The sequence below is a fragment of the Poecilia reticulata genome, linkage group LG13 (genome assembly GCF_000633615.1).
Source record: "Poecilia reticulata strain Guanapo linkage group LG13, Guppy_female_1.0+MT, whole genome shotgun sequence".
Lineage (NCBI taxonomy): Eukaryota > Metazoa > Chordata > Actinopteri > Cyprinodontiformes > Poeciliidae > Poecilia > Poecilia reticulata.
In genome coordinates this window covers 10,894,795-10,912,436 of record NC_024343.1, presented here as the reverse complement: position 1 = coordinate 10,912,436, position 17,642 = coordinate 10,894,795, and positions in this window count along the sequence as shown.

Below are 17,642 nucleotides of genomic sequence, written 5' to 3'. Positions count from 1 at the left end.
ACAGTGTGAATGATCCGATTAATTCTGCTTTTTAAAGGATTTCCTGTGTTCTTTTAAAGATGTAATAATGTTGTGTATCACAGCTACATTCAGCAGTGACTTTTCTCCCTCTCTTCTCACTCCGTGTCTGGCCCACTTGGAGGCTTCACTGGCTGGCTTTTCTGACGATGCCATCACCAAGTCATCCTCATGGTGATGGCAGCCTGACTTTTGAGGAGTCAAACTGTCAATAGCTAAACAGACATCGGGCTTTCTGCTAAAGATTTTATTTAGGACAAGCTGAGTATTGAGCATCTTTGTCACACTCTCGTGTGTTAGCGTTCTTCTGTGAGTCTCCAAAGCTCTGGTCAAGCTTCAGGTTTCCGAAGCTGTAGCTTCTCCACTAAACTTCAAAGTACTGCCTCTTGAATGAGTCTTTTGAGCTCCAGTTCATTTACAGGTCTTTGCATCCACATCTCCTTCGTTAAGTGTCTATAATTCTGTCTCCTGCAGGGCACTATGGAGTCCTGGCTCCAGACTGCATCCAAGTTTTCCAAAGGGTCAAAATCGACCTGCCTCTACTACTTCATGTCATCAGGTTAACGCATGTGAATATCTGAAAATATTAATGAGTTCATATTTCATTACAGATTAATCAATTTACTATTTTGACCTAAAAGGCTCTGTCCTGTGCAGGGTTAAATAGTTCACAGCAGTGCGTTATAGACTCGACACATGGGGAGTGACAAAAGACGGAAGGTTTGCGTGACAGTAGAGATTGACAGAAGTGTTGCGTTGTGACGTTTGCCCATGTGTGCACATGTTTGTGTACAAGCTCAAAATTTCACATGCGCGAATAACATCAGTTACTTGGCTATTTAGGACAAGCGACTGTAACTTCATCAGAAATTAATGGAGTGGCACATTCCTAAATTAACATTTGAAACAAAACTACTAACTTAAAATACTCCTCAATAAAAATAACAACAAAAACAAACAAACTGGAAAACTGAGAATCTTCAGACATGTTTGGTTTGAGACAATAAAACATTTATTGAAAACGTGCAGACAGTGGCAGACGGTGGCAGTTTTAGATTTGGGCTATGTGGGCAGTTGCCCAGGGTGGCATTAGAAAGTGGTGGTGCACCTAAGAAAATAAAATATATCTCATCTGTTGTTGCCCCCTGAAAAAGTTCGCTACTACTTGTTTGCAGGCGTAATGGAGTAAGTTTTCCTTTGTTGCTGTTGAGGCTACATTACCTGGTTTCTATATAAAAAAAATTATATAATTTCTTGCCTTTGAATTGATTGGAGTGCTATAGCAGACAACTGCATGCGTATTTATGTGTCAAGCTTACAACACTAGGCACAGCGATTAATCGTGATTGATCACAGCGCCACAGTGTGATTAATCAGATAAAAAATTGTAATCGATTGGCAGCAGCACCGACACCAACATGTGGAAATGCTTCACAGCCCATCTAAGTTTCCTCAGGAAGTGCAGTAGGTCCAGTCCATTCATATCTCACTCATATTCTCTCTCAATATGCAGCATTGTGTGTCCCATTGATTCAGTGAGATGTTTGTCAAACATGGTTGTACATACAAAGTTTCTGTTTCTAACAAAACACTAGGACCACTAATTATAACAGCCTGATAAATTTACCTGCTTATATAAACTTAATTAGACTCCAAGCATTATGTAATAAAATCAGATATTATTCTGCTCGATAAGTATGTTTCTTTAAAAAATGGCATTAGATTCAGCAGATGACTCATAGATGTGCTCCTTAACTTTTCCAACAATGTAGATCTCATAAAAAACACGTTTAGATATCCTAAACTTAAATAATGTTTTCACCAGCTGTAAGTTTAAGTTTTAAGTATCAGAAGCGTCAGTCCACATGAAGTGGTTTGCTTACTGAATTGATTTACAAAAATTTTGCGTTCAAAAATATTTCATTTTGTTGAAAATATGTGCGATCTGAAATTCTCATCACAACAAATGCTGCAGCATCTTGGTTAAGCAGAATGTTTATTTTTTAGAGCTCTTTCCAGGGAACATTTTGGTTTAAAAAAAACATTGTAAAACTCTATCCTGTAATAATGTAACAAGTGCATGGACTAATTTGTCTGTGTCACACAGGGACAAAATGTTCCCAGTTGTTCTCATTCATCCAATTAACGCATGTGTTCAGCCTTTATATGAAATTAACTCATTTACAGAAAAAAACCCTCATTGTGCTTTGTGGTTGGTCTCTCATGCACCAACCACCACCAGACTTGACCCATCACCAGAGGACTTGTGCATTGTTGCTGGAGCACAATGAAAGTCCCTCCTGCAGATTTATGAGTCATAATTTCTTCAACCCTAATTTAGTTTTTTCCTCAAGTCATAATTTTTGAAAATGCTTTAATAAACTGCTTCAGTTGAAATCAATGTCTCTGTGCTGTCTAATGACATCATTGGCATTCTGCTTTATATTATGTTCTACTGAACAAAACATCAAATCATTTTCAAAATGTCTCCAGATGGCGTAGCGGGAATTATTGCAAAGACACATGGCGTCCTTCAAATTCAAAGCACTTCTAGTGACTTTAACTCAGAAAATCTAATATAATATGAGGATAAATCAGAGTCGGCTTTATTGTCCAAGTTTGTGTGCACAAACAAAAGTTGGTCAAATCTGCTTTCATTGTACAGATATCAAATATGAATATATAGATATCTGATAGATAAAAGACAAAGAGAAAATATTGATATATGTACATCCAGTTTTTCCCTTTTCTGTTTTCACTTAGCTTTACACCTGATATCATTTCACTTTCACAAAGATGCTTTTTTGTAACTTAAACGTTTAACCAGTGATAACATAGAGTTTTAATTACATGGACCAACCTTGAACTGACTGTCTTTTGAATGTATAACCACTCTGGTGTCATTCACAGTGACAACGTAATTGGCATTCTCCTTTAAAAACCACCTCAGTGCCTGCATACATTATGCAGTGTGTGGGTAGATGTCATCAGTTGATATAAAAATTTGCCCAGCACTAGAAATGAAGAATATATTTTTAACTTTCCCATGTCCTTTTAGCAAAGTTTAGTACTTTTGTTGTTTTGATAAAGCAATCTTGTTCAGTTTTATTGTCATTTAATTTAGCTTTCATTTATTTTTAGTCAAGCATTACCTTACTTTCCATCTGTTTTAGGAAACAATATATTGTAATAAAAACTTGTTTGGCTAAAGGTAGTCTAATATGAACCAGTGACATTCATGACTGGTGAGTAATTTATGTAAAAATCAGTGTCGGGCCCATAAGGCCTGCAAGACCTTCTCTGCAGGCCTAAACACTATCAAAATCCCTAAAATATATCTACAACCCAAATTATAATTTTTGTTCAGATTTTATTAACCTACTCCCAATAATCTATTCCCTTTTTTATAACGTTTCTCTTGGCTGCGCTGCTTCCCATACATGTCGGTGTGGATTATCGGAGTTCTGTCCAATCAGATTTCAGTATCTATGTGTTATCTGGGTCACTGCGTTTTTTGTTTACAATGGTATTGTTGGCTTGTATACATGTAACATTATAGTGGTGGATTAAATCTGTAAAGTCCCTCTGAAGGCCCAGGTGCCAAATTCACATTAAGCCTAAAATAGTAGTTTATATTTCAATTTGACCTTGATTAAAACGTTTGTTTAAAAAAGTTCAATTATGATTTAATCAATCACCTTCTCTTCAACAGGATGATAGCCAGAAAAAAAAAAAAGTTCTTTATAGTAAAATTTGTTAAGATATAACTTTTTGGCTGATATCTCTTTTTTCATTAAGGTGGAATATTATGTATAATCAACTTTTTTTTAGCTTTACATCATGTTATAATATTATTTCCTCCTCAGAAACCAAAATCAAAGTGTTGCTTTGATTCTTTAGAAATCCGTTAACTTCCATTTTCAGCCATTTGGGATGCAGAACCACTTTTTCTCACCAAGCGCCGGAGCGGCAGTCTCCAAGCCGAGCTTCCGCCGCACAGCATCCCTGCCCTGCACCCTACCCACTCAACTGCTTCAGATAAGTGGCAGCAACAACTAACACCTGGTAGAACTGCGCATCTGCCTAACTCATCATACAAACTACCGACCAGTGCAAAGCTCCTAACAACGTTGGAAACAACTTAACGGAGAAACATTGCTGTGATGGCGTGCTGAAGTGTGCTGAGAGTCAGAGAGAGCAGGAGCTTCTTAAAGAGACAGAGGCCCAATTTCAAGGGGTTAAATTGCAAAGTCAAAATAATTTTGAGCCATGTTTGATAGACGCAGCATTTTTACAACACCTGAAGGTAACGTAGTTACTCTATTGTGCTATAAAATGGCGCTGTGGTTGCTCCATTTCTCTGGTCTTGTTTGGGGTGTTCTCAAAAGAATTTTAGCAAAGACTGGGGTCCGATTTGTAAATCTGTGGTCTGCAACTTGTAAATGTATGGACCTACCACTTGTGATTGCTTTAGATATAAGCAAACATCCACTAAAGGCTCACACAAATTCATGTTAATGTTCACACACAGTATTTATTTGTGTAATGTCACATTTATAGTGAGATTAATCATTTTTATGTATCTTTTAAAGTGCAATTCCTTTGTGTTTGACATTTGAATAAGTTGGCAACTATGATCTTCTAAAACCAAGTACCTGGCAGGTTTGAATTCACTAATCAAGGCACATTCTTCAGTCAGTGCATGCTTGGTACTTTCAACATTAAAGTAAGTCTAAATACATAAAGATGGACAAGTGCTGAGACCTAAATTGCCATTTACCCCACAGTCGTTAAAGTTGGGCACTTAGAAAGAAAAGTGCTTGGAATAGAAAATAATTTATCGTCTCTCATGGCTTTAGAAAAGTATAAATCTAGATGGACAGAGCGATAACTACCTCAATGAATCTCAGATGCAGGAAGGTTTTCCCCTTAGTGACTTGACACTGCAACCTTTATGGGTCTCTTTTTGCTATGAGTCAGTCTTTGTCATACATGGTATTGGTCATGCATTTTGCTTTACAGTATAATTGGACTTTTTCTAAGCACTGGCACAAAAGTAGTTCTGTGGGCTCCAAATAATGATTTGTTAAAGCATACCTACTTTTAAGTTGTCAACATGGGATAAGTAAAAATGTTCTCTATTGGCAAGTCACTTAAGAAATTATTGGTTTTCCAATAGAGCTGTGTGGTAGCACAGCTGCCAGCACTGCACTGTAAAGACGTAAAATCTTCTTAAATATTTTTTGTTGGTTTCTAGCGCAAATGAGATAAGAAAAGACTAAAAGTAACTTTTCAGAAAGATACTTAACCTTGTTATTTGTAAATAATTAAAACTACTAGTTTCACACTATGGTTTCGGTATAAACCATTTGGTATAAATCACTGAATGGTTCAGCTGTTGTCATTGAACCACCTCCAGGACCACTCGGGTTCTGGTTCAAGTCGACCCTGCAGCCAGAGCCAAACATGGAGAACAAGCGTTCAGTTTCTATGTTCCACAAACCTGTAGACAGCTTAAGTACTGAGTTCCTTTTAAATCATTGTTGTGCTAATACAAGATAAAGTTTGTTCATTAGACTTGAGTTCCAAAGAGAGAGTAATTTAAATTCACATTCAATTCAAATTCAGAAATACTTTATTGATCCTAAAGGGAAATTAAGATGGCTTCAAGTCTCTAGCATTTACAAAACCATACAAAGTCGACTGAAGTCTTAGTTTGTGCCACTTAAATGCCACTTGAGCCATTATCTCATGGACTTTTGGGGTATGTTTTTAGTATGCAGTACATCATCCACTGGTAAACATAACCTGAATGATCTCAGGTTGAAGAATCAGGGGCAGATTCTCTTGAGGGAGTTGAGCTGATTGTTTGCCACTGAGGGGAAGCATTGAAAAGCAAAGCAGTCAAAAGCAACACAAATCTCACATATTTAGTTTCATATTTAACTAAAGACTAAAACAATGAGCTCAAGTGAATCCTGGAACATGTCAGTTGTGTGTGAAATAATAACTCAGTCTGTGTATCGCACAACAGAAGCAATCAGAAGCAACATCTGATTGCTCTACACTGCTGATTCCCAAATCTGTGAGGACAGCTGCAAAAGATTCAGATGAGCTTCTAGAAAAATTACACAGAGGTGTGTGTTGTGAATAAATCACTTGCAAATGCTGTGATAAATTACAGTTTTGTTCCATTCAAATGATGTTGTTAATTACTGGGTAAAGGTAAGAATTGCAAGCGGTCTAACAAAAAGAGTAAATGCCTAGTCAATCTGCAGATCAAAGTAGTGTGATAAGCAAATGTGGGCAGAAGGTTCCCTGAAGTAAATTAAATGGTCCCAAGAAGATTTGGCTTCTCTTGATCTCTGCACAATAGAATAGAGATAATGACGTGTTGTGCTTATCACCACATGATGAGCCCTTGCAGTAGATATCAGATCGGCAGGCCCTTAAATTCCTAAACAAAACCACAAGCAGAACATATGGTGTCTAAAAGCTTAGACTGGGGAGAAAATAGCTCCTTCAGGAAAATTCTAAGTCAAATTGAAAAATGAAAAGAGAAACAGAATTTTATCTTCAAAATACTGGGATGTGCCAATCACTCTTAAAAACAAAAAAAACTTTGGTTCACACATACAAAAATAGCAAAACTTAAAGCTCAGACACAACGTTAGCTGAAAAACTGAATTACATGCTGGAGAACAGATGGATGCTTAAGTATTAATTTGGTATTCTGGGAAACATTAACACATTGAGAAAAAGGGGGTTACAAAGCAATATCCTTTTTTTGCACCCATTTTGTTTTTCAATAAATTCACAAAGCAGGCTGCAGAAAATATTGATGGGCAGATTGCATATATCTAAAACAAAATGACCAGGTTGCACCTCCTAAGCTCCTCCTGTGCTTATTTTTGAACAGGCAAAATTATGTAAAAGCTAACCAGCTAAATTAGGTGAAGTTTAAAGCGATCTAAAAATGCACTCAGCCTTTTTAGAACTCATTAACCGTTATGAAGGATGTACATTATTACAGATCCCCCTTTATACGAAGAGCTAATACTTTATAGAGTTGATTTCAAATATTGTATATCCTGCTTGACTATAAACACAAACGCTTATGAAAAAAAAACTTAGAACTGAGATTTAAAGGGATATTTGTGATTTTATTTTTAAGCAGACAATCTTTGAAGTAAAAACTTTTACTCTGTACCTTTCCTGGCTATACAAGAGTTAGTTTGGAAAAAGAAACTTTCTCTTATTGGAATTCCTAATATTCCGATTGCTTCTAAGAATTGCTATGTTCTTAGAAGCGATAGGGTTTCCTACTTAACACAGGGTTAACTAGATAAATGCCTTTTTTTTCAATATGGTGCTTTTGTATACCCCTTCTTTCAGTGCAGCCCTGGGTAAATGCCCATGTAGCCCATATCAGAAACCACCACTGCTCAGTCCAACAATATCCATATCACATGTAAAGGTCATAACAATCTGAATGATTAGTTGGGACTCAGTCTTCTGCCTTTATCATTTCAAAACTGCAAAACAACCAATCAAATTGGTGAAGGCTACTTTTTTGAGGAGACAAGAGAATATTTGTGTGATCCAAAGTGACTTGCAGTAAAAGAACAAAGAAACACAGCAGAGAGAAAAATGGTGGACTGAAACTCCAAAGAGAGCACAATCTACTTGGAGGTACAAAGGTGATAACTATGTTTTGTTGCCATCATATCCTGACTGATAGAGCTGCCATGAAGGGAATCTGACAAAGACGCAGCTCAGTACAGGCAGTATTTCAGTGAGTCTGTGTCCCACATAATGCAGTTCCCTTCATCCCTTCGTTCCGGTGCTTAAATTAATTTTTAAAATATGAATTAGAAAAAAAAAATCAGCTTTGCTTCGTCTCTATTTTCACTTAAAGCTTGATGAACGTGGACCTGTACCTGCTGTATAATGAATCTGGACTGATCTGGTGGACTAATACGACCAGCTGTTTCGACATGCTCAATTTTTAATACCAATGCCCCCGTCACACAATTGCATTTCTGCCTTGTGTGTAAATGGCATAAGGAGATGTACTGCCATATTTTGTGGTTGAGGACCCAAAGGAGGCGCAAGAGGCTGACAGAATCATAATGAAAAGTTTTAATTAATAAAATTCAAGCTTACAATGGATAGGTGCAACAAACACAACAGGAATTAAACAACATACAAAAACCACTTAGTGGGTGTCATGATGCACGATATTATACTGAAGGAAAAGAGAACTTTGATGCAAAGAGGGGTAATCAATGGAGCAAGGAACTAGTGATTCGAACCAAATTAAAGTGAAAACTTTGATGTGGGGGAAGAGAAGAGGGAAAATAACTAATTGACTTGGAATGACTGGATTCAGGGAAACAAATTCACCAAAAACTAAGATAGTCACACAACAAAAATACAAGAATTAGCAGAAATTCAAGAAATCATAGGACTAAACTCCAAAAGTACCATGACATTCACAGCTTTACACAATGTTCTAGAATCACCTTCTCACAAATTTCTTATAGTAAGTAAGGTGTATAAGCACAAATTGATTCTGATGACAATAATTGCGAGAGCTTTCTTGAACAGGACATTGGAAGGGGTACTGTACTTCTGATTTCAGTGTCTCTTTAGAGTAAAGCTTTACAGTAATTTCCTACAGTTTGAACAATGATCTGATATCAGTATTCATCATTACTAATAGAAGCAGCTTGAAGTGAGATATTGTTATTGTAAGTTTTTCTCCAGTGATTTGTTGAAATAATTTGAAAAATTAAAAAACACGGTCTATGTGATTTTTGTCAAAATCCATCCATTCATCCATTATCTTGCTGATTCACGAGAGAGGATAGAGTCTATGACCAGTGATCAACAGGCGAGAGGCGGGGTTCACCCTGGACAGGTAACCAGTCCATCGCAGGGCAACACACAGATAAGCAGGAAAAACAACCATGCAAACACACACTCAAACCCAATGAGAATTTAGAGAGACCAATTAACCTGACAGTCATGTTTTTGGACTGTGTGAGGAAGCTAAAGTGATTGCTTTTAAGCTTGGCCAGTTAAACTTGGCCCTCTCTTCCAGATTCCACCAAATGTGAATTAAAATGTTGTCAGTGGTGGTGATGTTCCTAACAGCAAGAACAGCCCATAAATCGTATTGTGCTTAAAGCCCCATACCACTTTGGACCAGCCCTGCTGGACGAGCTAGAGCCACAGCGCTGCTCCGCTCTCTGCTGGATGCAAGAGACAAACAGGGAAATTTAATTTATGTGGCACTAGAAGGGTAATGGCTTTTTTTGCTTTGTGGCCTTTGAGATTTTAATAAAAACCACAGATGCTTTTTCTTTTTGTAGGCCAGGCTTCATGAAACTAGGTTTTCTGATCTATGCTCTTCATTGTCAGCCAGCTGGCTCTTTAGCACTCCTTCATGTGCTGAAGGATCTGCCTAGCTGGAGCAGAGGAGAGGCAGAGACACATTGGCTGAGGCATAGTTTGAGGCAGAGTGTCGTCCCAAAGCAACAATGTTGGTCTAAACTGGCAGCCTATCCGAATAGGGAAATCCCTAGGAGTTCAATATGCCATTTTGCCCTGGATCATGACATCCTACTGTTTATTTATGTTAAAACAGACGTTAAATCCACAAACAGTGCTATAGACTTTAAGGACAACTCCTCATTTCATAAGTTTAGAAGACTTTCTTTGTAATTATCTCACATGTCATTTTATCAGAACATTGAATCATAACATTTTAGTACTATGCTACTTAGGATGTTTGATGATTGCAGAAGTTTATTTTGTACAGATCACATTAGTTGTATTGTTTCATCTAATTCAGAAGTTTTCTGTTTATCGTTTCATTACTTTTTCTTTTTTACATTTGCCGTTTTCTTGGTGATGCTTATCTTGTTCTTGTTTTTTACTAAGTTTAGTTTTTTTTTATACAAGCGAGTTAAAATTACATTTAGCATACAGTGAATGATGTTTTCCTGTAGATATATTTGATTGGGCATAATGTGCAGTTTGTGTGTGACTCAGACATCTAAGTTTTTGGCTTTTTGCTTTATGAACATTGAACTCTTCAAGCTAAATCCATACTTAGTATTTTTAAAAACAAGTTTATTTTTTTTATGACAACCCTTCAAACTAGACTGAATAACTTGTGAGCAATCCACAGTCTGACTTTATGATCATCTCGCTCAGTTGCCAACTTCTTGAAAGATTAGAAATGTCATTATACCTCTCCAGTGATTGATAGACAGCAACAATTGCCCCTCTAAGGGCTCTGTACACTAAATCAACACTAAGAAACTGCAGAGATGGAAGGCACCCCTGCTGTTTCTCTTCACCCCCACTGCGCTTCGTCATGTCGCCAAGGGCTAGAAAAAGATTCTACTGGAACTCAATTTAAGGACAACCTCAGTCAATTTTTAATGTAAAATAAATGCCTGCAAGATGTGTCTCAATTATTGCTGTTCAAAGTGATCCCATAGTATGTGGAATGCTTCACATGGTAGGAAATATACTCAGGGACATGCATGTGTATGATTTTTATTAAATGTCTAGGCTTTATGCATTAACAGAATAGAGCAAAGAAAAATGAATAGCTCAAGTGCCAGATTCTTTTTCACTGACTGACCAGATGTTAATTTCCCACCTAAACTCAGACCTGATGCCTTTCCGTCTTGGCTTTGTGGTAACGCACACCTAAAAGTTCCTGACAAAAAAGAGCTCAAACATTTATACATCAATGTTAACATTTGCTATTAATTTAAGGGTGACCCATTGAACTTTTTAGCACAATGGATGAAGCAGTTGGGATAAGTACTATAATGTTTTTATTTTTAACAAGTTGGAAGTAGTTGTTGAGATCTTAATGAGAAGCATGAGTTACATAGCTTGTTCAGAATACCACAGACAGTAATTTTGACCTCATTAGCCTTATTTAAAGCAGCCAGTTGTAATAGCTCAAGGCACATCCGTCTTCATGTAATGGTGGTAAGACCAATACATTGGCCATCTATCCATCATGCGCCTCTTATTTCTACTCAGGTTCACCGAATGCAAGAGACTGTGCAGCTAATTTAAACCAACGATGCCACTGCCAACCCTATTGTCAGAAAATCTTAGTTGCAAAAATATTTTCAACAAATAAAAACTCAACCAAGCATTTAAATGAGTCTGAGAGACAGAAAAACAAAAGGTAAAATCCAAAAAGAATTCCTTAAATGTAATTATGTTTTTGCTTTCATCAGCCAAAAACCAGGTTTTGTCCTATCTTCCCTTTTTCGGGAGGGTTTATCTTGATTTCCAGCTCAGCTTTTGATAACAAAGCTGTGTTGGAAATTTGCATCAGTGAGGCAGTTAGTATTTATGCTTATAAGGGTAAAATGTAAATCATCTCCTGCTCTCACTATCTGCTTGTGTGTAAAATTATTTTATCATTCCCTTACTAGACCCCGCTTCACCTTCACTTTTTTATTTTGTCATCGAAATTTAGCCCCTAAAAATATTGTCGAAGCAGCATCTAATTTTCCTCTGTGTCTCTTGCTGTCTTGTTCTCCAGGGAGGGCTGGGTGTGAGAATTGGGTCTCTCAGTAGATATGTTGTGGGTATTTTTGCTTCGACAGTTTGAGGCTACAGCAGGCAGAGAGAGAGATCGTAGGACAAGATGGAAGGCTTTTAGATTTCTTTGCTTTCCTGCTTGTGTGTCGAGGCTGGTCACACTACACTTTTATTACTTGTACATCATGAAATAAAGTGTCATTAAAATAGAAATATAATCATTTGCTGTATTCAATTATTTGACATGCCAAGCGATTTGAAATAAAATTTGGCATATCATCATAAAAATTAATTCCTACATGGCTCCTGCAGTTTTGTAACAAAGACTAAGGTTGTCTCCTCGTTCGATGATGAGTAGCTCTATGAGGGTTTTCAGGTCATAATTGCAGACAGGGACAATGTCAGAGACGGCGTGTCTGAAAGAGAACGAAGGAGAAAGAACACTTGAACACTTGTTTTATATTTGGAAGCTCTTTTGTCCTGGACTGCATTTACACTGTCTGCCCAATCACTGAGACGTGACCAGATTAGTGAGCGACACTAAGACATGTCTGCCAACAAATGGACGACCTACACAAACACACACACACGCACGCACACGCACACGCACACACACACACACACACACTCACACTCACACCCTGTTCACCCTGGGAAAAAAAAGGAATTTATACAATAAGCATTCACTAAAAGCAAACCTTTGTCTAAGATTTTTCTTTGTTTTTTTTTTTTACTTTATTGAGAAGCAATAACTTCTCCAGTAAAAGTTATTATTTAGACACATCTAAAAGCACACAGGGTTAATTAAAATTCCCACTTCAAACTTCTTGTGAGATACCATGGAATAAAAGAGGAAAATAAAGCTATTCTGTAAAACAGAAAAAAACATTTGTGTTTAGAATGAATGAGCGTTTGCTGATTGAATTACTGTCTGTGCTGCTTTTTAACACCATAGTTGCAAACTGCCTCTAAACACATAGGCCAAGGTAGATTCTTACCCTGAAAACAGATTGAAATTTCAAACAAGGCCCTGACCTACAGAGAGCAACTTTTAAAGCGAGAGCAGCTGTGTATTCCATATTCTGACTATGTCTTCTGCATAACCTTATCGAGAGCTTTTTCATAAAGCCTGTCAGTCAGCAACTTTATACGGCCCCTGTAATGTATTCAGTGAAACGATGAATGCATTATGAAAAGAGAGAACCTCAAATAAAACAGTTGGTCAGTTTTTTTTTGCAAGGTTGCTGCTTTCATTAAAATCATATGAATAATTAAATACGTTTTTACGTTCATACAGTTTGGCCCTCAAGCATGGAGAGCAAATACATTTTTGCCTTTCATTTTTCTTCTGTTTGATGTACCAAAAATCAAACAACCATGCTCAATTTTCCAAGTATAAAACAGCCTGAAGCCGTGCGATTATGGAACGGTATTTTACATGTTAAAAGACATTTTTATTTTTTTTAACCTTCATTTTATAATTGATTAGTGAAACAAGCTAATCAAGATTATGACTCAACCATGTGCTAACCATAGTGGAATGCTGTGAGACAGATTGGTGTACTGAAAGCTTCGTGGACTGATACACTGGCATAGAGACAGGGAGACATGAAAGCAAGCAGGCAGTGAGCCATACGGGCAGGCCATCAGGCAGAAAAGACTGGCAGGAGGTAGGTGGTCTGGCTGGTGGGCAACCAGGTGGGGATGTAAGTAAGTGGAAAGCAAGAACGGCAGGCGAGGTGACACGTTGGTTACACTGACTCAAGTAGTCAGGCAGAGTGACAGGAGGTAAGACATGGAGACAGACAGACAGACCAACAGGCTGGGAATTGCTTGACTGTGCCCCTCGTCGTCCCTCGGGGTCCACTAAGGGCTGGAGCGGGTGGCATGTGGTATGTCACTGAAAGCCCCTGATGACAAGCAGAGAGGCAGTAACGGAATACTTTAAAAGAGACAGCTGAAGAGTGGAAAGTTTTTAATGGGATACAAAACTTTTTTTTTTTCCTGTTTCAGATTTCATTTTTTTATTTTAATTAATCCATCCATCCATTTTCTTTACACCCTTGTCCCTTAGTGGGGTCAGGAGGGCTGCTGGTGCCTATCTCCAGCTAACGTTCCGGGCGAGAGGCGGGGTCACCCTGGACAGGTCGCCAGTCTGTCGCAGGGCAACACAGAGACACACAACCATGCACACACACACTCACACCTAGGGACAATTTGGAGAGGTCAATTAATCTGACAGTCATGTTTTTGGACTGTGGGAGGAAACCGGAGTACCCGGAAAAAACCCACGCATGCACAGGGAGAACATGCAAACTCCATGCAGAAAGACCGGGGCTCAAACCCAGAAACTTCTTGCTGCAAGGCAACAGCTCTACCAACTGTGCAGCCTCTATTTTAATTAATGCATTAATTTATTTTATTATTTCAGTTTGAGTTATTTAAAATGCAACTTGAAGCAAAGTTATTAAAGAAAACATATTTACCTCAGTATTAGCTGGCGATAAAGAGGATTTATCTCATATTTAATACTGCAACATTTAAGATTTATTCAGTAATTGACTCTTATTTCCATACTGATTGTTTCCGTTTTATACATTCTTGCACTCATATAATTCAGAATTTTGATATGAATGCATGCTCTTCTCTTTTAAAAAGTACATAGAAGTTTAAATAAGTAAATTATTTTTCTATTTCCTCTTAACATGTTATTGAGTCTTCCTGGTTGCAACATCAACGGCAGTGACAACGTTGTTATTTTTGTTTGTTTTCTAGTTCAGGTTTTCATTGGGCATCATTGTCAGCCATTTCTCCGTCATGGTTTGGGAGCTGTTTGCTGTGTGTGAAGACAGTGTTGCCACTCATGTCTCTTTATTGTGCAGCGATGACCTTAAAAGGCCACCGATGTCCGGGTTGATTTTGATGTTTCCTGCCGCATCCACACAGCACAGTCACTTTTTTTTTTCTTCCAAAGCTCTGCACACTTGACACATCCACCAGTCTCCATCTGCTAGTGACCGCCACTTCTTCTCTGTTCATCGGAGCTACAGAACTCAAAAGTTTCTTATTCATCACAACAGTTCACAGTGGAAAGTTGTGTCAAAGATTTTGTTTTTTAGGATAAAATAATTCAAATATTGTTTATTTCATTGTATTTTCCTTGTGGGTCTTTATTGTTCACAGTGATTTAGGTCGCTGAACCTGATGCTACCAAAATTTGTTGTGGGTTGTGATTAAAAGTTGCACCAAACTTTGTTTCAATGAGAGGATTAAACACTGAGCTTGTTCCATTTTATTGGTATTTTTAGCTTCCTCTTCACATAAAATAGGTCTGCACAGCCCTTATAAATATGCTATCTTGTGACTCGGTTATCCCAGCAGCTTCATCCATTGTGCTATAAAATCCCACTTCATCAGTATTCATAAAACAGTAAATGACAGAGGCTAAAATCTATTTTCCTATTAATTCTTGATTATCAGATGGTGCCCCAACTTTGATTCAGTATAACTAACTTTACTAATAACTGCCTTGGCATTTGTTAATCATTAATCATACCTCAACCGAACCTGCTCACTTTGTTTAGCTTTTTTTCAACAATGACTTTGTACTTTTGACCTTCACTTCATAAAGTTCCTTTATGTACAGCGCATTAGAAGTTAATTATTTCTCAATCAACAGATACCACACCTCTGCCATGGGATTTTTGCAAATCCTACAAAGTTCCCTGGGTTTCTTTGGAACTTATCTGATTAATGTTTGGCCTGTTTAATTGTAGATGGATAGAGATTTCTTGGCGGGTTTGCAGTTGTGCCACACTTTTTACATGCCAAACTGATGGATTGACCAGTTACGCCTAAAGCTTGGAATATTAGTTTCTAAACCAAACATCTCTCAAACTTTTCTGAAGCATCATCATTGCCTGTTTGTGATTCTTTCTGTCAGTGAGGATGATGTTTATTTGGCAATATTCTCCCACAAGCCTTCACAGAACAACCTCGTCTAAAATGAGATAAAATTAAACTCAAGATGGGCTCTAATTTTGTAAGTAGTTGACATCTGAGAGCAACGGGTTGTACAGGATTTTGCTTAGGGGTATCAAAGTAAAAGGCGCTGAATACATATTAACGCCATATTTGTAAACAAAAATAAAAGCTGCAGTTGATATGACACTACCAGTCTGTGATTCATCATGCAAAACCCCAAAACTGTTGTGACATTTAATGTGAATAAGTTAAAAGGATATTAATATTTTTGCACGATATTCTAGTTCTGTTCCAAAACTGATCAAATTATTCTTTCCTTTAATGACAGATATGGTGAATACATTTTATTTTCCTCCACTTACATTACACACAATTTCTCATAACTCAACCTTTTTGGTCAAAACTTTTCAGTTTCCTCCTCCACTTATTATTATTATTATTTTTTTTTTTATTATTATTATTTTTCTTTTTTACATAGGGGAAATGACCGTTTGTGTGATATTTGTCAAACACGGTGACATCAATGTCCACTGTACATTCTGGCTGACAAACTCATTAGTCCTGATTTGTACTTTGTCAGTTTCAAACAGCACTAAAGCACAAAGTCTTCGCAGCCTGTGTCCTATGACTGAATGAAGGGTTTGGCGTGGCCTTATGTCACCCAGTGAGACAGCAGCTGACAGACTGACGGAGTGAATGATGGCTTTTCATGAGGAGGAATGGCAGCTTTACAGACCACAAGCTGCTCCCAAACACTCCTCTGACCTTTCTGCACTGGATTGCCTGTGAGTGTGTATGCAGGCAGTGGTTGTGTGTCTTCAAGTGTTCATTTACTAAGGCCTATACATTTTTTCCTGGAGTAGCAAAAATGTATAGTGAAAGGAACTGATTTCGCTAAACCAAAATTAAAATGAGTTTTAATCCTTTTACAAATCATTCATGGTCCCATACTATTTATTCGCTGATACTTCTGTTATTTTAATTTGAGGGTCATGTTGGTCATTGTATGTACTTAGTGAGATTCTCTGAGTTACGAAAAGTCAAGTGTACAAGCTTTAAACATATTAGACCCTTAGACTCTATGAAGCGGTGTTTAAGGTTGCAACCACAGAGAACATTAATTTATGTCCTATATACCCTGCACATGATAATGTCTCCAGAGCTCAATCATTTAATCCACCATGATGCGTAAAGTGACAAATCTCAGCAGGGATTACAAATGGGATATTTGCTCGCTTGCCTTACATCTCAGCAGATTAATTTCAGAAATATTTAATACATTTAATAGGAAAACTCTAGTAGAAAAGTGTAGCGTTGACTGTTTCTGTCTAACTATGAAGCAAATCTTTGCACAAGCCTTCAATCAACAGGTTCTACACAAATGAAGCAAGTTGTTAGAGATTAACCATTATTGTAAGAAGTTGCATTTTGTGGAGTAGAATTTAAATCAATATTTACACAAAGACATTTGTCTGTGTTTTCTGAAAGAATTGGGATAGCACGGGGGATTTAATACAATGCGTCTTTTTTATTATTATTTCTAAAAGGCAAGAGGGGTATTTCCAGCCCTGTGTTAGCCAATGTATGCAAGGTTCTGTAGTGTCTGTGATACCACCACTCCACTTTACTCTAGAGATAATATTGGCCTATTGATGAGCCATGCCTGGGTTCCTCCCAACATGACACCTGGCATTTACTAAAGAGTTCATTCTTTGTGTCATCAGACTGGAGAATGTTGCTTCCAGTGCTCTGAGAGTCCTGCAGGTGCCTTTTGACAAACATCCGGGAGGCTGCCATGCCAGGCTTTCATCTGGACGCTTTACAGGCCTTACTGGTGGTTTGCTGAAGCGATGGTTGTCCTTTTGGAAGATTGTCATCTGTCAGAGGAACACTGGATTTCTGATGGAGTGACCATCACGTTTTTGGTCACCTCCAGATTGCTCAGTTTTGACACCCAGCCAGGTCTAGGTAAGAGTCCTGGTGATTCCAAACTTATTCGATTTATGACTCATAGAGGCCACTGAGCTCACTGGGATCTTCAAAGCAGTATATAT